The sequence below is a fragment of the Bidens hawaiensis genome, unplaced genomic scaffold (assembly GCF_021521415.1).
Source record: "Bidens hawaiensis isolate Kalapana, Puna unplaced genomic scaffold, B.hawaiensis_p1.1 tig00038652_1, whole genome shotgun sequence".
Lineage (NCBI taxonomy): Eukaryota > Viridiplantae > Streptophyta > Magnoliopsida > Asterales > Asteraceae > Bidens > Bidens hawaiensis.
This window is the reverse complement of record NW_027496797.1, coordinates 27304-49790: the sequence shown is the minus strand read 5'-3', so window position 1 is coordinate 49790 and position 22487 is coordinate 27304. Positions and strand designations below refer to the sequence as shown.

General features: G+C 35.6%; 1 pseudogene across 1 annotated transcript; it reads left to right on the top strand.

Moving 5' to 3' along the window:
* Positions 1 to 3529: 3529 nt before the first annotated feature.
* Positions 3530 to 7511, top strand: LOC143590548 (splicing factor Cactin-like; annotated as a pseudogene). The gene is made up of 11 exons (XR_013145484.1): positions 3530 to 3607; positions 3682 to 3773; positions 3952 to 4051; positions 4130 to 4201; positions 4291 to 4353; positions 5248 to 5388; positions 5480 to 5575; positions 5662 to 5901; positions 5978 to 6241; positions 6853 to 7273; positions 7362 to 7511. The product of XR_013145484.1 is annotated as a splicing factor Cactin-like (transcript).
* The last annotated feature ends 14976 nt before the right edge of the window (positions 7512 to 22487 follow it).

Here is a 22487-nt window from a genome sequence, read left to right as displayed (position 1 = left end):
TAATATATTAGAACCCGAAATCGACATTCATTTCAATTCAAACTTAACATGACAACTTCATAATTGTGGCATCTTAATATGTTGACTTAAATATTCATTCCATTATTAATATAAAAACTAGCCTGTTTGACTTCAAAAGTCAAAGCATACATTTTTATATATGGTTAGTTACTAAGTTTTATGGTGATTCTTGAGTCTTGGATCAGGTTTGACTCGGTATACATGGATGATGATATTCGAGTTGCTAAAGATATACGCGGAGACTATCTGGTTGTAGATCGCGCTCCTTACCAATGGAAAGAGTGAAGAGACACGCGTATTCTTAGTTATGTGAATAGTTGCAAAACATGCCAGTTAGTTAAATGATCAAAACGGGTAACTTTTTGGTACAAGTCACAACAAAACGGTTGGGAATTCTTTATAAATAGATTGTCAAGTATGGTTATAAAAATTATGAGGATTATGCTCTTGGTTTTGCGTGTTTGACATTGATAGAATAACGTTGTATAGCGAGAATGAATAGTCCGGAGTAAAATAACGTTGTGGAAAATAAAAAGTTGGTAATTAGTTTAAGAGGAAAAATTAATTTCACTTGTGCAAATTCAATAGTCAAAAACAAATTAAGTATCAAACTATAAATATTTAAACTCTTTAGAGGTACCCTTGCATAATGAATCTTTTTTTTTCCATTCTTTCTTTAAAGTCACTTAAATTTTATTAGTTGTTCGGTTGTTCCCATCTTTGCAATTAACAAGTTTTCAAATTACTTTCATAACGTGTCAAGTCACGTTTTATTTAGTTAAATAAGTAAATTCAAGAAATGGTTGTTTGTTTGCTTCATGATACCAACATCATTATCAACAACGTCGCATAATCTTGGTAAAACGATCTTGTCTACGTGGAGGTTCCGTCCGTGACATTTTTGCTTCCTACATCACTTGATCTTGTCTACATCGCCTCTCACCTTCATCAATTTTATTCTTGCAACCAGTTTGCATGGTTTCTACAAGTTCTAGATTAGGACATGTTCTTTTAATAATCTATTTGTATGAGGGCTATGCTCTTTTAATAATATCATGTTCGTTCGTTTAATTAAACAAACATAAACTTTTATGTTCATGTTCGTTTGCTTATAAAATAAGGTTCTGTTTGTTTTTGTTTAAAAGGTCTGCAATGGGCTTATGTCTACGAGCGTGTAGACATAAGCCTCTGAATACATGTTTTTTTTCCTTAAAAAAAGACCTAACAAGTGCTTTTATGGTCTTAAAAAATAAACCAATACCCGACTTCTTCAAACCTCTTCACACCCTATCAATACCCACTGTCCACCACCACCACCACCCACTATCTGCCACCACCACCACCGTCCACCACCCACCACCCGTCGTCCGCCACCACCACCGTCCACCGCCCACCACCACCATCGTCCATTACCACCACCACCCACCGTCCACCACCACCCACCATTCTCCATCACCACCGTTGCCACCTACCACCATCGTCTACCATCAATCGTCCACCACATCACCACCACCGTCCACCATCGTCCAACAACACCGTTCACTACCACTATTATTGTCCACCACCACCACCATCCATTACCACAGTTTGTACACCACCACCAATTATTTTAGCAGTCTACATACATTAAAAAACAAACAGTCTTCTTCTTACAGACTACAGAGGTTTGGTCCACATCTTCTTCTACAGATACATGTAGATGTGGTCTGCAGACATTTTATCTTTGAAAAAACAAATAAAACCTAAATGAACATAAACGAACTTCCTACTGAACGGTTATCAAACAGTTCACTACATATTCGGTTGAATATGGCTCAAATCATTTTCTATTTAGAGAAACACGGTTTTCGTCCTTCTGGTTTGACCAAATCTGCGACTTCAGTCAAATAGTTTCAAATTTGCGATTTTCATCCAATAGTTTTGTTTTCACATGCAATTAAACCCGACCCAACTAACCTCGTTAACTCTGTTCGTTAAACCCATCAGCTTGCCCCTCACGTGAGTGACAATTTGCCCTTTTCTTTTCAAATAAACCCCAACCCTAATTCCCAAATCCCATTTTCATCTTCGTCGTTCTTTCCTTCATCTTCCACAAACCCTACACAAACAAACGAGGATTATGATTCATCTCCATCATGACACATTTGGTAGACTAACAGTCCAAACGATTACAAAACCAATTTAGGACAAAATTTCCCCTCACGTGAGAGCCACACAGATGGCTTTAACGAATAGAGTTAACAGGATTAGTTGGGCCAGGTTTAATTCTCAGTAAAAATAGAACTACTGGATAAAAACCGCAAATTTAAAACCTTTAAACTAAAGCCGCGTAACTTACGAAAACACGAGGACGAAACCGACGTTCTCTCTTATTCACTGTCTAAAACCCGCTATTTTATTCCTATTTCAGACCAAAAACAAAATCACACACACTTTCGATAGTCGATTTCGGTACATTGCAGTTAGGTTACGGTTAATCTGTATGTTTTGATTTACTGCTTTAGGTCTATATGATTCTGATTCAAGTATATATATATGTGATCATGCTTATTAATTATTATTAGTCGCCTAATTGTTATAATTAGGGTTACATTCACTCTGCAACTGTCTAATTGTTGTAGTTAGGGTTACATAGACCATTATTAGTGTATGTTTGATTAGAACTAGTAACCTAGGGTTATATGGTTTCAATTCTATATGAAAAACAACAAACACAAAATAAGCTTATAGCTTATTTATTCATGCTTATAGCTTTTTTAGCTTTTTTTTTTTTTTTACAAAATAAGCTTAGTTTGGTGTTTGTTTTAGCTTTTTAAGCTTATATAAGCTAATTTGAAGAAGCTTATTTGTGTTAGGGTGTAAGTTACTCTTTTGCCCTCAAATGATGGTGGATTAATAATTATTGAAGCAACTTATTACTATAACAAATTAAAGAATGGTGGATTTAACAACTTATTATCAACTCGTAGAATATAAGCTAATCCAAACACTTAAAAGGAGCTTATCAAATAATAGAAAATAAGCTATAAGCCACTTTAAAATATAAGCATAAGCCAAAACATAAAAACTAGGCCAAACACCCCCAAAGTATTATTATTATTATTATTATTACTACTACTACTACCACCTTTTTGTAGAGTCCCCTAGGCCCTAGGTAGCATTACTGTGACTCGGTTATGTTACCTTATGACATACATGTGTTATTTTACCTTTTTATAAAACTGGAACTATTGTTGTAATGGGCATTTACAAGGATACACCTTCATTTAACTCTGTTTACTGTTCATTGAGGTTAAGTAGGTTAGGGTTAATCAACTGATTCGGATTATGTTTCAACTAAAACTAGAACCTGCTGACTTTTGCACGCAACTTAGGCGTTTCCATGTGGACATTTATTTGAAAATTTAACTGGTTTAGTTTCTGTTTCTTGTTTAAAGATGTTATGTGTAAATTCTCTTAGCTTATAAATTCCAGTTATATATGATATTGCAGGAAAGATTTTTGAAAAATGGGTTCGGAGAGAAGAAAGAGGAAAATCAGTGAAGACAAGATTTCCGAGTATATTGCTAAAATGGCCCAAAAGAAGGTATGAATTGAATTATTACACATTTAACATTGATTATACCTTGTAGATTTTAATATAGTTCTGTTATCTTTTAGGCGATCAAAGCAGCAAAGAAGATGTCATCTGAGAATGCTTCTGGATATGAAAATAGCTCAAATCCTTTTGGTGATTCCAATCTCAACGAAAAGTAAGTTTTTAGGTCTTTCCTCTCTGCTTTTTATTCACATTCAGTTGATTTTGTACTAGTTTATCTGATATTTCCCTAACATATGCTGTGAATTGATAAAGATGAGATGAAAATCAGCAACAAATCACGCACGAAAATCTTATCATATCTGTTCAGTTTTTATGATATGCTGCAAAGTGTTTGTGTGGAGAAGGAAGATCGAACGAGACGTTACTCAAGGAGTTCCCCTTGAAGCGTTTTCTTTTCAAGCTGAAAAGAAGAGACAGCAAGAAAGGCTGGTATGCAACTTTTCAAGTTATAAATTTATCTGGAAACAATACTTTTAACATATATTTATTATATTCACATCTTCACAGGCTGAAATCGAAAAGGTCAAAAAGAGAAGGGAAGAAAGAGCCACTGAAAAAGCACAACATGAGGAGAAAATGGTAAGCTTGATTTTGTATAGTTACAGAATCCGCATTATTAGTTTTTATTTGGTTTTAATTGATAATAACCTGATGCTCATTGGTTGCAGGCCTTGCTGGCTAGAGAATGAGCTCGAGTTGAGTTTCAAGATTGGGAAAAGAAAGAAGAGGAGGTAAGAGTGTTTTATTGTTTATTTGGAGTGAAATACTTACGAGATTGAGTGGGTTGGGTAACATGTTCAAGTAAAACTGTGAATCTTTAGTACGGATCAGTTGATCCACTTTTTGTTTGTTTTTTTCCGGGAGTAACAAACATGTCAAATGTGTGGTTGCGGGTTCACATTCTTGCAAATGCAAGGTAAAGGTGTTAAAAAAATCTGCCTTAAAAAACATGTCAAACATGATCTCAAATATCATGTAGTTTCAACAATAATCTAGTTTTAAATTTAGTAGGCTTTTTGCATTTAAATTTAGTAGGTTTTTATATATATCTTTCTTTCGATTTTTTTGTTTGAGATTAAGCCTTGCCTATATGTGGATAGGTTTGTTTATTTAATAAACGAACGAACATAAACAAAACTTTCTGTTCATTTATGTTTGCCGTTAGTTTACTTTTGTTCATTTAAATTGTCAGGCCCATTACAAGTTACTCTTAAGTTTATTAAATTCAAATATCGCCCATTACAATTTAGTCTAGTTATATTAATTTTCTAGGCCCCACAATTGATATTCACGTTTATTTTTAATTGGTGTTTGCTTCGTTCGTCTATGGTCAGTTATATTTGTTCGTGAAGCGTTCATTTACACTATTAACTAATGAACATAAACATGTTCATTTTATTAATGAACACACACAAACAAGAACCCCCGTTCGTTTTACTGTTTGTGTTTGCTCCATTGTTCATGTAAACTTAAACGAATGAGCACGAACATGCCTCTTTCGTGTTCGTATATAGGCCTATATATGGGTCGAAATTGACACCTGTGGAAATATTCCTGTTTGTACTTGTGGTCATTATTTGAACTTTGATACTGTGAATGTTGACTAACATGTGATATTACTACAGTTCTATTTTAATCAGAGCAAAGTGCGATCTGGAATACGCTTGCATGAAGGGCGTGCTAAACCAATTGATGTACTATCTAAGCATCTAGAACCTTCTGATGAATTTGATATAGAGACGGAGGAACCATATACGGTTTTTAAGGTATGTTATGCACACATTAAAACTGATTGTTTGACAGTTGAATCTGGTTTCATGTTCTTGGTTCTCACAAATCTGTTCTGGATTATTTTAGGGTTTGACTGTTAAAGAGATGGAAGAGCTTCAGGAGGACATACAAATGCATCTAGACTTAGATAGAGGAACTCCCACACATATAAAATATTGGGAGGTAGTATTTTTCTTATGTCATAAAATTATTTTTCAAATAATATCATCTTTGTAATCATATTGCTTACGTGCTAATGTGTTATATAGGCACTAGTGGTGGTTTGTGATTGGGAGTTAGCGAGGGCCTACAAAAAGGGGCCATTGGATACAGAATGTGATTTGCATTTGAGTATCGAGGCGGATGTTAAGAAACTTTTAGAAGGAAAATCATTTGCTGAACTTGAAAATCTTCACTCACAAATCAAGTCCGAGATGCGTTCGGGGAAAGCGAAGGTTGTTGAGTATTGGGAAGCGGTTCTTAAGCGCATTAACATTTATAAAGCTAAGGTATTATTATACTATTTCTAATTCACACATCTCTTATAATTTTTTTGATACAAAATCGGCATAAATCTTTATGCAGGCTTGTTTAAAGGAAATTCACAATCAGATGCTGCGTAAGCATTTAGAACATCTTGAACAACTGGATGGGAGATACAGAACCGCTTTACCTAATGCTGACCATGAATTTGACCATGTTTTAGAAGGTGATGAAGTTTGTGAAGAAATTCCGAGTGGCGAGCAGCAGGCAACTGAGGAGGAAGAAGCAGGTTCGTTTTCACCTGAATTTATGCATGGTGATGAAGATGAAGAGGCAGTCGACCCTGAAGAGGACAGGGCTATTTTGGTAATTAACATTCCCTTTCCATATTATAATTGTTGGTTGTAGAGCTGTAAACGAGCCGAGCCTGGTTGGTTTCAGGCACAGGCTTGAACTTAAATGAGCCTGATTTGCTTTTAATGAGCTGAAAGGCGAGCTCCGGTTCGGCTCGTGAAAAGCTTGAGCCAGCTTGTGTCTCGTTGAGCTGGCTCGTTCGTTTTTTTTTTAAATAATTCTACATATAAAAGCTAAAGAAAAGTAACTTTCATGCATACAAAATTTATAAACTAGAAAATTTATGACATTTATATATGTTTGATTTTTGTTTTTTAATATAAATGTTGTAAAAATTATTATTATATTAAAATTTGGGGTTTCAAATGTAAACGAACCAATCAAGTGATCCAACGAGCTAGTTGTCGAGCAAGCCACAGGCCGAGCTAACCCTGGCTCGGGCTTGGCTTGGCTCATTTACAAATGAGCTTTTTTTTGAGAAGAGCTTTTTTGGAGTGAGCTGCGAGCGAGATTATCGAGCGAGCCACGAGCTGAGCCAACCCGAGCTTGGGCTCGGCTCGTTTACAAACCCTAGTTGGTTATTGAAGGTAGTTAGAGTTTGTTGATGTTGTGTAATGAAACAGGAAATGAACCGTATACAAGTAGTGGAACAACAACAGAGGAGAAAGGCCTTGCAACCACCCGAGGATAACTTTGAGACGTGTGACATGAGTGCAATGGGAGCAATGGATAATAATGATGAAGTATTTGGAAACAAGGATGAAGTCAGCGTGACTCACAAGCATACTGGTGGCATGACAAATACAGACCGAGAAAACCAAAATATTTCAACCATGTGCACACTGGATACGAGTGGAACGAATACAACCGAAGGCATTACGATCATGACAACCTGCCCCCAAAGACTGTGCAAGGCTACAAATTTAATATTATCCTGATCTTCTTGATAAAACGACAACTCCGGTTTATACAATCAAGAAAGACGGAGACGGTGATGAAACGTGCATCATTCAGTTTCATGCTGGCCCGCCTTATGAGGATATCGTAAGTTCTAACTCATTTTGCATATCTTTTGCCAATTAAATTAAGAAAATGTTTATTTGATCATATTTTGATGGTTTATATCTAACAGGCATTTCGCATTGTTAACAAGGATTGGGAGTATTCGCACAAGAAGGGATTTAAATGCACGTTTGAACACGGAATCTTGCACGTTTATTTCAACTTCAAACGAGTCTGGTACAAAAGATGAGTTTGGTTAATGGTGCTTCTTTGACTTGTAACTTGACTACTTGAGCTTGATTAGCTCTAGATTTATGTATATACATACAGCTTTGTTTCCATGCTAGTAACAAAAGACATTTAACATGCATTATACTTGCCACCTTTATTTAGTTGTTGGTGAGAATCAAGTTAATATATAGTCTCCTTTGATTAGTTTTTGTTATCTTAACACCAAAAAAATTGTGAAATTGATACGCCGAACGAACTCAAATCTTATTATTGATCAAACAGAAAACGAATTATAAATTAACTGAATGAAACGATTGAAAAACGAAATTACAGAAATGAAACCGTAACCGTTTATTTATCCCCAGTTGTTGCAGCTAACTCTCTCTTAACAAAACTTTGATACTTGCATCAAACTTGTCATAATTGCCTCCCTGCTGTTTAAAGAAGAGCTACTTATTACCAAAACTGTCAACTATTAGGTATTGACAATAACACCTTTTGTAGAATTGCAGTTATAAGAACCAAGTAAAGCAGTTGTTAACACAATGGGATTGTCCCTATAATACACCACATTTTTTATGAATGTGTGATTATTTTTATGTTTAAAACGACGGTCAAAATGACCCAAATATAACTCTATAAGACACGCATAGTTTGCTAGACATACATAAGCTATCAAGGATGTGAATAAACAACATAGTTTGGCCTAAAACTAACTTTGTTGGGTATGCATAAGTTCATTGTGCTTCCGGTGCCGAATCCAAAAATTTTCTCACAGGATTCGGTAACTATTTGGGTCGGTTGACTATCGGTATATAAAACAAAAGCTTCGGTCCGGTTCAGCCGTTCGAGTCGGGTCAAATCGGCATATAACTTCTGCTGTCTTATTAGAAAAATAAAAAAGATAATCAAATATGTTAATTTATATTTTAATTTTTATTAGGGCCGGTCTCCGAAAACAAAACCAGAAAATTTGAAGTGGATATATTTATGTAATAAAAATGTATTCTGCCTATAAAAAACTATGGGTAAAAAAAATAAAAATAAATTAAAACTAAAATAAAACATATAGTAAACTTCTCTATATATATTAAATTTGAAATAAATTAACTAACAGATAAATGATTAGAATTACTTTTAAAAGATTTACTATTAACATATAAAAATATTAAATTATGTTTATCTAGTGGTCACACTAAATTGAATATAGATTTTCATGTATTTCTAGTTTGAACTTTAAAGTTTGACAAGCCCAATAAAAAATTGACATATTGGACCATTGCTTACTTATAAAAAAGGCCGAAGACTTTGTAAATAACACTAGGCCGTCTTCTATCTTGCTTCAACTAAAACAATTCTAGGCACCAATTGCTGCTGCCGAGTAAAAGAAAAACTGATTTTCAGTTTTACCTTTCTCCATTCATCTCAAATACACTTTGTTTATACCAACAATAATTTCACAGGGTCGATGTCAAAATTTCACAGGGGTTGGTCGGAACTTTAATGTAGGGGTGTGCATGGGTCGGTTTGGGGCGGTTTTGAGCTAAACCCATAACCATAACCGATATGTCGGTTAATGGATAACCATAACCATAACCATAACCATAACCATAACCGACCCGTTATGGCGGTTATGGTTAATTGGTTTTGTAGGTTATAGTGAGTCGGTTATGGGTCGGTTAACCGTAACCAAAAAAATATAATCAGCTTAAAAGTTTGGAACCAATTATTACAAAAAAAAAAAAAAAAAAAAAGACATGACATACCAAAGTATATAATCGTTAATATTAATACCAAATATTCAAAAAGAGAATGATATTATATAATCCAACAATAAAATTCAACTTAAGTTGATAACAAATCTTGAACCAAAAACATCAAAATGATATAATCTAACAACATGCTTGGTGGAAGTTAATCCCAAACATATTGTTAGTTAAATAAATGGGTCGGTTCGGTTATGACGGTTTTGGAAATATCTTTAACCAAAACCGACCCGTATTTTGTGGTTTTTAAAAATTTATTAAACCAACCCACCGGTTATGCCGGTTATCGGTTAAAATCGGTTCGGTTATGTCGGTTATGGTTCGGTTAAATGGTTATGGCGGTTAAGTTGCTCACTCCTGCTTTAATGCATACATACAACTAAAAGAATTTTTTTCACAGGGGTCGGCCGACCCCCGTACCATACTTGTGGGTCCGCCCCTGTGTACGTCATTGAATATCATTCGAGAATGTAACACAATTGTATGTGTTTACTTTCATGTTATCACACAATAAAGAAAACAGTGATACCTTATGTAACACCCCAATTTGGTTAGGATTAACGTGCCACTGTGTATGGTAAATCAAAGACAAACTAGGAATTCAAATTATGAAACAAAAGTCTAATAAAAATCCTATGATAAAATTAACTTCTTTGCTTACTTCATTTAACTCGTCCATCAGGCCGATAAAATTGCTCAATAAGAGAGGAAACAATAGTAATAAAAAATAAGACAATTGAGAATGACGCAACACAATTAACAACTGATAACCAGTTACAGGAATACCCATTTGAGCCGGTAGTTGTGAAAATAAAAATCTTACTATACTATTAAATCAAAACAACGTTTTCACATGACATTCAATTAGCATGTTCACATAGGATTCCAACTCATCATTTTTCATTTATATAATTTTCACATGTTAATTTGAACATTAATTTTAAACATTAACTCCTAAGTTGAAGAAAGTTTCAAAATAAATATTATAATCATCATTTATTGAGTGATAAAGACAATTAATTATTTTGATTGCTATTTTTTAAAATTTTGAGACTTTGTTATTTTATTTTTTTTTGGATTTTGAGAAATTATTTATGAACGTTTGGACCGGATGTATAGATGTTTAGATTGAAATGGTGGTTTAAGTCATGAGTTTTGGATTATATTGTTGCTTTATTAAATACGTGGTTTAATAAAAATTATAATTATATTTCATTGTTGTATTCATATTTTTAACATTTTATATGTTGTGTACCTAAATATTTTATAATTTTAATAAAATTAGTTTTATAACACACAACTTATGTTATAACATCTACATGTTTACGCTTCATAGTTTTCAACATTTGACTTCAACTGATGATGAAGTTTTAATTAATATGTATTTTTTGTTTCATTGCATAAGTGGCTTAACTTATAATTATGTTTTAAATTGTTATTTTTTTCTATTTGTCTTTTGTACGTTGGGTTCTTTTAATTAAAGGTACAATGTGATACCTTATAATAATAATAATGCTATATTATCTGACGTTTATAATTCATTAAAACGTATATAACACACACACACGCGCGCGCACACACCCACCCACCCACCCACCCACCCACACACACACACACACACACACACACACACACATATATATATATGAAGTTTTATATATTTTCCACACACATATATATATGAAGTTTTATATATTTTCCGTTCGTGTTACACACTTTCAATAATCAATAAACCAGTAAGTCCTATTGCCAGCACACAATCAATAGAGACGCCATGGACTAATCGCTCTGTCACAAATAGATCGTGATAATGGTGCCACAATTGACGCCATGTGTCCCCATAGGCGGATATGCTCGTGTACTGAGGAAAATAACAAGTACAATAGGTCTCAATAACCTTCGGTCAATGTTCAATGGTCTAATGGGAACATGTGATAACGAGTATAATGAAATCTATTCTATCGCATGCATGACAATTCATTTATCCAATTTAATAAAGGTAAAAAATAATTTGCAATAACTAAATAAGCGACTTAGTAAGGGTCAATGCTGATACGGTATTGTGAAACGAATCAATAAAGGAAGTTGATGTGATGATAATTAGGCTACTTAAAGGGTCAAACAATATACTATGAGAACGAGGACAACAATAAAGGCTACAAGTGAAAGACAACATACCTTATGGGTGTGATAACGTTAACCATAACATAGTTTAAGCTTGATTTAAACGCCACAAAGACACATAATAATATAATATTATTGTAACTTCAATTATATGTTTAGCTGAGAATTTTTAGAATTCAGGTGCTATTTGAAGATTCGGTGATGTTCATTATTTAATTGAAGATGCATGTGTAAATAAATACTTTATAATAAGTATGCTATAATTAATCAATTACCATTAGCTATGTTATAAGGTTTAATAATTATTTATTGGTTATAAACGTTTTACATAGAATTAAATACCAATTGAATAAATCACAGTTGCCCTAAATGCCCCGATAACACTAAAATCGCCAAGACCAAGGGAATTTACCCATTCTAAAGCTGTAGAAATGTGTTTCTTTCTAGTGATTAAGAGTTCTAGTCTCGTTGTGAAGAAATGTTTAGATTTAAGATTAAAATCAATGGGTATATGAGTTAGCCGGTCTAAAGTAAGTAAATACCATGCACTATGGTCTATATTGTATCATTTTCTTTCCATTATTATGAAACCGTACTGAATCAGACTGGTGTTTATTTCAGTTTATTTTTTATGAAAGCTAGGAATATATTAGAAAGCACCGACTAGCGAGATACTAGACATGCAAAAACGAAAAATTTACATGACTAAAAGACTGTTTTTCTACCATTGTTTGAGAAAAGTTACACTCTTTTCCTACTCGAGTTCTAATAAAATGAAAAATAAACAACTCTATCAATGCCAAAAAAAAAAAAACAAAATCTTTAGAAAACCATGTCCTTCAATTCCGAAGCTTCCAAATAACCCATCACACAACAAACATTATAGCTCCCACGATCTATATATATATATATTTTTGCTAGACTTAACACCGATTTTTCTAGTTACACTAAGATCCTAGTTTATATATCGAACGCATCAGCTTCACTGGTCAATAAGTCATCCAGGAACACCCTCATATTTTCCGTAACGGTTCTTTCAATCCTATGTTAGAACCTAACCATTAGGGATGTTCCCCTTCAACCGGTTAATGCTATACATCATGTTTGGGTTTATGGGGTTGAAGTGAAGCACACTCTTAAGACTTAAAAGAATCGTGTTGGGTCACCTTTTTCTCTGTAGTGGTTGAAATTAGGTCCCATTTTTTGGATTTGGGCTCTTTGCACCTTTAATAATTTTCCACTAAATTTTAATGGCCTAAGAAGTGTACCATGGTCTTTACATCCTCATAATTTCTTACCTGGTGGACCCAATGAGAGGGAATCTAATCATATTCTTTTCAATTCCTAGGATATATGATTTACAAATTTTTAGTTTATAATACTTAAAAAGTGGAATAATCTTTGTTACATACTTATAGATCATTCTTTTTAAACTTTGATTTAAAGGTGTACACATCATATCAGTTCAGTTTAAAGAAGAAAATAATTTGTTCTTTAGAGGGGTGCACATGTGAACAAATCTGTTTCTAATTGTTCCAAAACGTGTTGTTTTGGATACGCAAATCGGCCCACGCCAGACCGTCCTAGGCCTATCACGTGAGAAAATCTGTTTCTTATATATCAGCTTCTATTGAAAATCCTTGAGCTCCTCCTAGTTAGTACTTAGCATGATGAGTTGAATGTATTGAATTATTGATATTATGTGCTCGAGTCAATGATGCACGGGCCTTCTGCCTTAGTGGTACCCCGACCGTTAAACACGTTCATTAATCAGTTTTCTAAGTACATGTGTTTCTTGTTTTAATTTCCACTTTTGAAATTGTGATTTTTCTTCTAATCCCATAATTATTTTGGAGGTGAGAATATATTGTGAAGGTCTAAGGATCAAATATAGCACCATCCGATTTACTCTGAGATACGTAATGCACCTTCCTCATGTTAACAGTGGGACTGGTCGATAAGGACGCTCAATGGTGGCGTGCACCATTTATTTTGGTTTCATCAATACTATTTCTTAAATTCAAGAATATTTAGAGCAACCAATTTTTATACTACATTAAATTTAAGGCATGTTATAGAATGACACAATGGCTAAAACTTTAATAATGCATCTATAAAAGCATTTCAGAATAAGACTTATTTGTCGTCTAGACAATTATATTACCTCCTTTCTTTTTTTGTTATAAAGTTTGGTGAACTTATAAAACAACATATCTGTAAAGGAGATTTGGTTCTTAGAATCATATGACAAGAGAATGAGAATAGCACAAAAATTGTAAGTGAGAGCAAATAGAAGAAAAGGCTAATATAAAGTGGGATTGATCAACGGTTCTTGCTATCATTTAATAAATGTAGAGGCTAAGTGTTTCTGATTTTTTGAGGTTGCTTTTTATGAATGGTATTGGATTTGCGGTATCTTTTAAGTTTAGATATACCCTAGGTGCTTAGAGCATAATGCAAAACCAACTATATGAGCATTTTATTTATGGATGTTATATTCGTACGTTCACTCTTCCCCATTTGTCACATACCCTCTAAACGGGTCGTATATGGTTATACGACTCATATGATTTTTTCGTACCTGACACCATACCCGATATGGCAGATCACTCGTTGGCCGTACTTCCATGCGAGTCGTATGTATAGAACCATACGACTACCTTATAGAAAATCTACTAGCTATACGACTAAAGTTATATGGGCAATATACATGCTATGCGACTTTGTCTATTGCATTTTTCATTTTTCGTAAACATTTTATTTTTAAAATTAGTTTTTAATAAATAAACTTAAAAATTGCATATTATCTCTATAAAAATACCTTTTTAGTTTATTTGTTATAACTATAAATTGATAAACACCAATAACTTTCCATTGCAACCCCAACTCAACTCTGATTACTCATTTTAATTAACTATATTATCTAATGTTTATCTTTAATTATACCGGTGTTTTTTTACACAACTAATTGTATAGTTGTTTAAAAATTAATACAACAAAAAATAAATATAAAAAGTCGTATAGATTACTATAACCGAGTATAGATTACTATAGGTATAACCTAATAAAAAATTAAAATTTCAGTAAAATGAAAACTATACTATTCGTATAAACTCAATAATTCATACTACTCGTATATTGTCAAATGAAAACTATACTATTCATATAAACTCATACCACTCGTATATGTATTATACTACTCGTATGAGTGTAGTTAAAGGCATCTGCAAAAGTTGGCACCCGTACGACTCGTATAGTCATAAGACTCGTGTGGATGGGCCTAGGTGTCTGAATAAGTCAAAGGGCGTACGAATAATCAAATGGTCTTTGTGGCTGACCATATTGCAAGTTTGGTTTTCCGATTTCATTAATGATAAACTTAGTTTAAACATTTGTGAGAGAGTAGCACGTTTAGTCTATACCGTAAATCTAAGTTAGTTTTTTTTTATAGAATAATGATAGCATGTGCTATTCATGTGAAGGTAATTGTGTCCTTTTAAATATAAAACTGAATACTCTTCTAAACTCCATCGATTTCAACACCTTCGATTATGCACCGAGCCTTTGACTTATCATTGACCGAAGGTGACGAAGAATCATTGTTAAGAGTTTTGGAGTTTGAAAGAGAGCTTATTTAGGATTTCAGATTTAAAAAGATAGAATTACGTTTCCATGAATAACACATGATATCACTCTTTTTGTGAAAGATTAATTGAGATATATTAACGATGGGGAATAGACGTACAACCATCTCAGAAATGTTTTTGTATGTTTTAGTCTTTTGTATTGGTTCGGTTATGTATTTGGGGACGATTGGTCATTTTGTATGTATTGGGCCACGGTCTATTGTAAAGAAGCCCATTGGACCTTAGTGAATATAATTCATGCTTCTCATGCATGTCTCCCTATAAATAGGGAGCATGCCATGAGAGAAACAACCTTTTGCCAAAAACTCATTACACACTCTTTTCTGTCTCTCGGCTCTCTCTTTCTCTCTCTTTACTCTCAACCGAACATAATCTCTAGATCCGAGACCTCTTGGTTGCTTAGTGTGATTTCCGCTAGCACTAAGTTAGGTTGATCCAAAGACGTTGTTAGATCCACCCGAATAGGGACCTACAATTGGTATCAGAGCTTCGGCTCACTAGTTGAGGGTTTTTGGATCACAACTTTGGGTTTTGATCTTGAGAAGAAGAAAACAAGTGCTCTTTACAAGAAAGTTCACAATAACCTCAAAAACAAGAAAAATACAAAAAGAATCGGCAAAATCTTCATAAAAATGCCTCAGAAGGTGTTCTTGGTAAAGATAGCTCATATTCAAGATCTAGATTCAAAAGTGTTTGTTATAAAAGCATTAAAGTTAGTGTTTGCGGGTTTGAAAAGTACTGAAATTAACAAGTGAAAATTTTCGCTTCTTGTGGCATAAAAATCAGTGTACCAACCTTTGACCTAGTACTGACAGTTAGGTGGTACAGATTCCAAGAAAGATTACTTCTAGAAAACTGAACTTTTTCGCATCAAGGAGTTTTTCGCTTCGCTTGAAAACTTTTCGCTTCGCTTGGAAAACTTTTTCGCTTCGCATATAACTTTTTCGCTTCGCTTCACTGTTCACATTTCGCTTCTCATATTAGTTTTCGCTTTGCTTACCTGAACTTTTTTCGCTTCGCTTAGCTGAACTTTTTCGCTTCGCTTGGTTTCACTTTTTCGCTTCGCTTGAAAAGGTGTTTTGCGTGAAAAACTTACCTGTGTTGACTTTTTAAGCTGTTTAAAGTTTGTTAAGTGTTTGAGACTTCTAAAATCATGACAAGCACGGATTCTGAACTGTTGAAGGGGTACTTGTTGTTGGAAAACCAAGTGGGAACACCTACAAAGCCACCAAAATATATGACCTTGGATGATAACTTTGCAGATTTCAAATGGAGATTTATGAATTATATCTCATTGACTGAGACTGATTTGATGAGATGCTTTGAACAAGGTCCTCATGTTCCCGTGACTCGTACTGATGCTGGGGAGCAACTTAAGGCTCCAGAGAATTATGATCAAGCAGACATGGACATGTTGGCACAAGATAAGAAAGCCTATCTCATATTGACTGTTTGCCTTTCAAATGAAATCACTGAAACTCTTTGTGAACACACAAGTGCCAAGGGTCTGTGGGAAGCACTTGTTGAAAAAGCTGAGGGCAATGCCGAAATTAGGGAAAACAAGAAGGCCCTTTTAAAGGAAGAGTTTAATATGTTTAATCATCGTCAAGGTGAAGCTGTTTTGGAGTTGGTAAAGAGATTTGAGAAGTTGATGGTAAGAATTAGGGCTGCAAGTGTCAACATTGCAAATGCTGAGGTCAACCACAAGTTGATGAATTCATTGCCATACAGCTGGAGTACCAATACTGTCACAATCAAGAGAACTACCAATCTAAATATAATGTCAAACACTGACTTGATATCCACTATCAAGTCATTTGAAATGGATGAGCAGATGAGAATGAACAATCATCTAAGTTCTCTGAATCAAGCTGGAGTGAGTTTAGCTTCCTCAATGCCAAATGCTTTTATAAGCAAAGCTCAACAGAATGTGTATCCCGTAACCACTTCCAAGTACTCCCCAAGTGTACCTTCACAACCAACAGCATTCATCTCAACCAGTAATCAATCAGATTCTTCCAATACAAGTTCGTTTCAAAAGGCAGTCGACAGTGCGGTTGCCCAAGCCTTAAAAGCTCAAGGGATCTCCTCATCTTCAAAACTTCAACCAAGCAAACCTTTAAGTTTCTGTGAAGCACTGCCCATGTTGAATGACTCCAACATCGCAATGGTTCACGCTTTTTTGTCAAGCCATGAAGAGTTAATGCAAGGAAATCTATTGCCACCACAGTTTGAAGCTGAAGATTTAAGAGATATCAATCAAAAGGATCTTGAAAATATGGATATCAAGTACCAGATGGCAATGGCGGTACAAAGAGCTACTAACTTCGTGAAGACGTACGGGAAGGATAGCTTCAATGATTCAGACAGGAAAAGGATCGGGTTTGATAAGTCAAAGCTGCGTTGCTACAACTGTGGTGAGATGAGTCACTTTTCACGAGAATGCACGAATCTGTCAAAACCTGCCAATGATATTCGTGTGACTGAGGTGACAGAGGAGGAGAACAGCAAGGCTGCAGGAAAAAGGAATGAGGTGCACAAGCCAAGCAGCTTATCACAAAGAATCGGAGGTCATCCACACAAGGGCCACTCAAGCTCAAACTCAAAGGCCCCTGTCTCCCAATCGGAGGTCCAAGTTGGTGTGGATTGGGATGATCAATTCCAAGAGCTACAGAATCCTCTCAACATGGCTGGCATGGCTCTCACAAATAATGAAGCTTCTTCATCTGCTGCTGCAAGTTCTGATGCGTCACCTTCTGATGAGGTAAAAAGAAATCTTTGCTCTCAAGCTTGTGTAAATAAAGTTACATATTATAGATATCATCAGGACGAAGTTTTGAAAGAAAACGCAAAACTTCGTCAACTAAATGCTGAATATGTAAAGGCTGACAAGATATATGTTGAAAAGATTAAAACACATCACGATGATGTTGCAAATCTTAAACTTAAAATCTTTCAAGGAGAGCACAATGTCATCTATTAGAAGGACATTGTAAATAAATTAAATGATGAAATTGAAAAGTTGAAACTTGATCTTTCTGATAAACGAGAAAAAGAAAAACAAGTTGAAAGATTTGAAGCATCATCTGAACAATTAGATGATCTCATCAGAGTTCAGAGAAGTACTAAAGTCAAATCAGGACTAGGTTGTGATTACTCAGCGGTGCCTCCACCAATGAATGATAATTACACTTGCCTACCCCATTTTAGCTATAATACTTCTCCTGATGAAGAGATGGCCTATGGTATTGGTAAACTACCAAAACCAGTGAAATTTGTTTCAGCTGCCTCTCCATCAACAGCTCAAATTTCATCATCTGATAATTCTAACGTCAACATGTCTTGTGTAGCAGGTGATGTAAGTGGTGGGAAGGTTAACTAGGGTTGTAAACCAAAGGGAGAGTTAGAACCACGTTTTGAATCCTGTGTGGGTCTAACAAAATCAATTAACAATCCTGTTTTTAACAAAGTGTGTGAATCAATGATAGGAAGTTTAATGTCTAGATCAAAGGATGCATTTTATGAATCATTAAGTGATGACAATTGTATAAATGTTTGCAATGAAAGTGAATGTTCCTCTTCTGATTCAGAATGTGAAACTGTATTTGATGAAATTGTTGAAGTTAAGGTTAATGAACAGACTAGTCAAAGCTGCTCATCAACTGATAAAAAAATTGAGAACTTAATAAAAGAGAAAAATAGCTTTGAAAATGAAAAACCAAGCACGTCATGTAAATATGTGCCACCCAAAAGAACTTCATTTTCTCAAAATACAAATTATAACAATAGTTCTCAATATTATGATCAATTTGATAGTGCCTTTTATTACTCTCGACAGAAATCTAAGCAATCAAATTATTTTGCAACTCATTATTCAAATGCTTACAACTATCAGTCAGATAGAGGTCACCAACATGTTAACCAAACTACATCACCTCATCCCACATATCTCAGTGAGCAAGATGTCTATAAATGCAACCAAAGAAAATGTTGCTTCATTTGTGGAAATCCGTCCCATCTTGCAAGGCATTGCAAGAACTGGCACAAATAACAAAGAGACTTCAACAGTAAGTTTGGTCAGACATTTCCTAGGTATAATGTTCAAACCAAGAAAATGCCTAACCAAACTTACACTTCAGCCAGTGAGATAAATTTAAGATCCAATAGAACCGGAAAACCCAAGAAACCATTTTGGCTAACTCAAAGAGAAAGAAAGAGGTTAGCAAAGGGGTCTGAGGCTGAAGAGCCCAAGAACCTTTCAAAGGTTTTCTTAAAGGCTAATCAAGAAGATTTTGTGGTTAAGCCTAAACCAAAACGAAGGCAATCTAGAAAACTTTTCAAAAACCGAGGAAACCATAATTCAAGTTCCTCGAGGGATTGCTCTTCAGATTCTGATTCACCAAAGGATTATATTTTCAGAAATCATAAAATTAAACTTGGTGATTTTGTATTTAACTTTCCCGAGACAAGTGTGTCTCAGGAAACCCTCAACTAACTGGTTCTTCGTGTATGTAGGGTCAGCCTGGACGGCCTGTCAACAGTATTTGGTACTTAGACAGTGGCTGCACCCGACACATGACAAGAGACGAGTTGCTGTTGTTCGATATCAAACCATTCAACGGTGGTCATGTTTCTTTTGCCGGTGATATTGGAGGAGAGATAACGAAATAAGGAAAGGTCTCAAATGGCAGTTTGATATTCGATGAAGTTAATATGGTGGAACAGCTCAACCACAACCTGCTTAGCGTCTCTCAAATCTGTGATAAGAAATTTTCAACCCTATTTACTGAAAATGAATGTCTCATTCTGAAACCAGGTTTTAAAGTCCCTAAAGAATGGATTATGATGCGTACTCCGAGGCACTACGATGCCTACATTCTGGACATGAAAAGCAATTATTCCATGCGGTCTGTTTCTTGCTTGATGTCCAAGGCCTTGGAGAACGATTCATCTTTATGGCATCGACGGTTGGGTCACGTCAACTTTAAGAACTTGAACAAGTTGGTTAAAGGTGAACATGTGAGGGGTTTGCCGGTAAAATCTTTTCACCGTGCTGAAAAATGTTTATCTTGCTCTAAATGTGAACAACACAAACTCCCTCATAGGCCCAAGCTTGTCAATTCCATCAATTCCACTCTTCATTTGTTGCACATGGATCTTTTCGGTCCAATTCAACCAATGGCAATAGGTCGAAAAGCCTATTGTTTGGTTATTACTGATGACTTTTCGCGTTTCAGTTGGATATTTCTGTTAGGGCTCAAGGACGAGACGTCACATTTTCTGCTCAGGTTTATCGTGCTGGTTGAGAATCAAACTGATAAGAAGGTGAAATTTATCAGAAGTGACAATGGCACATAATTCTGCAACAAGGTGGTGAATGAATTCTGTCAAAACAAGGGAATTGTTAATCAACTCAGCGTACCTTACACTCCCGAACAAAATGGGGTGGCTAAGAGAAGAAACCGTACTTTGGTGGAAGCCGCTAGAACAATGCTCTCATATTCCAAATTACCATTGCTTTTCTGGGGTGAAGCTATCAACGCTGCTTGCTTTACCCAGAATCGTGTGCTTCTGAACAAAAGACTGAACAAGACTCCGTATGAAGTCTTCTATGGAATGAAGCCAAGGGTAAATTTCTTTAGAACTTTTGGATGTCCATGTACCATACTCCAAACAAATGTTGGAACAACCTCCAAGTTTACTGAAAAGGCGGATGAGTGCTACTTTGTTGGTTATTCTGCTGATAAAAGTGCTTATCGCGTGTACAACAAGAAATCAAGAGTAATCTTGGAGTCCTTCAACATTGATTGGCAAGAGTTAAACCCTACTGATGCACACAATGGTCCATACTGGATGTTTGATTATGAAGGATTGTTCAAACAATTTTGTGGAATGTACATGACACCAGTTGTACCTAAGGTTTGCCCTGTTGTTTTTCCACTTGTTCAACCTGATGATGATCAGTCTATCCTGATGCATGCTGTTTTGAAAGATCTTGGACATCTTGACATGGCTGCTGCTGCACCTATACTTAATGTACAACCCGTGGATGATCAACAAGCCCCGGTTGTTGTTGCGCAGCGCTCTGCCGACTCCACCGAAATGCAAGCTGTTGAAGACTTGACTGATTCAGATTCTGATTCATATGTGTCAGCCGACAACAACCAAAATGTTCAAGTCGATCAAGCAGAACTGCCTCCTGCAGAACCAAGTGTGGTGGAATCTGTCCCCACACCTCCCTTAGAAGAAGACAATCAAGGTCCTGCAATGGAGGTTGATGCATCAAGTGTGCAGGTTGAACCAAGTCCGAATGAAACTTCTGATAACACCAACACAACTTCTGTTCCAGCTGTTGCTGTTCCATTCTATGACAACTTACGGGAAGGTCCCATTGCTACAGAACATTTGGTTGAACCACAAGAAGATGGAACTAATCCTCAACCGAGTGTTTCTGTCCCTGCGACCACTGTCTTCCATCCCATAGAGAGCCTGACCATCCAACTTGAGGCCACACCAGTCGAGCATGTCGACCAAATTCCACAGCTGCCAATTCATTGTCGACATCTGACTGAGAACATCATCGGAGATCCTTCCGTTGGCATCCAAACACGCAGTATTTCTGGTAACATTAACAGATGTCTTTTTGCTTGTTTTATTTCATAGGTGGAACCCAAGGACTAAAAAGTCGCACTGAAAGACAACTCCTGGGTAGAGGCCATGCAAGAAGAGCTGTTACAGTTTAAGAAGCTGAATGTTTGGAGGCTAGTAAAGAAACTAGAAAATAAAAGGCCGATTGGAACGAAATGGGTGTTCCGAAATAAAAAGGATGACAAGGGGGTGATCATTATAAATAAAGCCCGGCTCGTTGTACAAGGCTTTTGGCAACGTGAAGGTCTTGATTACGTTGAAGTCTATGCACCGGTGGCCAGACTGGAAGCGATTCGCATCTTTCTGGCATACGCCTCGTACATGAACTTCAAAGTGTATCAAATGGACGTGAAGACTGCTTTCTTATACGGGAAAGTAAAAGAAGAAATCTTTGTCATTCAACCTCCAGGTTTTGAGGATCCAACTCATCCTGATCATGTTTACCGCCTTGACAAAGCACTATATGGTCTTCACCAAGCACCTTGTGCATGGTATGCCACACTGGCTGATCATTTAGTGAAGAATGGTTACAAGAGAGGAATAGTCGATCAAACTCTCTTTGTCAAGAAGGTCAACAGTGATTTGATTCTGGTACAAGTTTATGTCGATGACATTATCTTCGGGTCCACGAATGAGGATCTGTTCAAGTAGTTCTTTGAGGTTATGCAACAGCGATTTGAGATGAGTTCCTTAGGGGAGATGACTTTCTTCCTGGGCTTACAAGTTGAGAAAAAGAAGGACGGTACTTTGATTCACCAAGAAAAATACGTTCAAGACATTGTTCAGAAATTTGGTTTTAAGGACTCATCATCATTCATGACACCAATCGCAACTCGACCT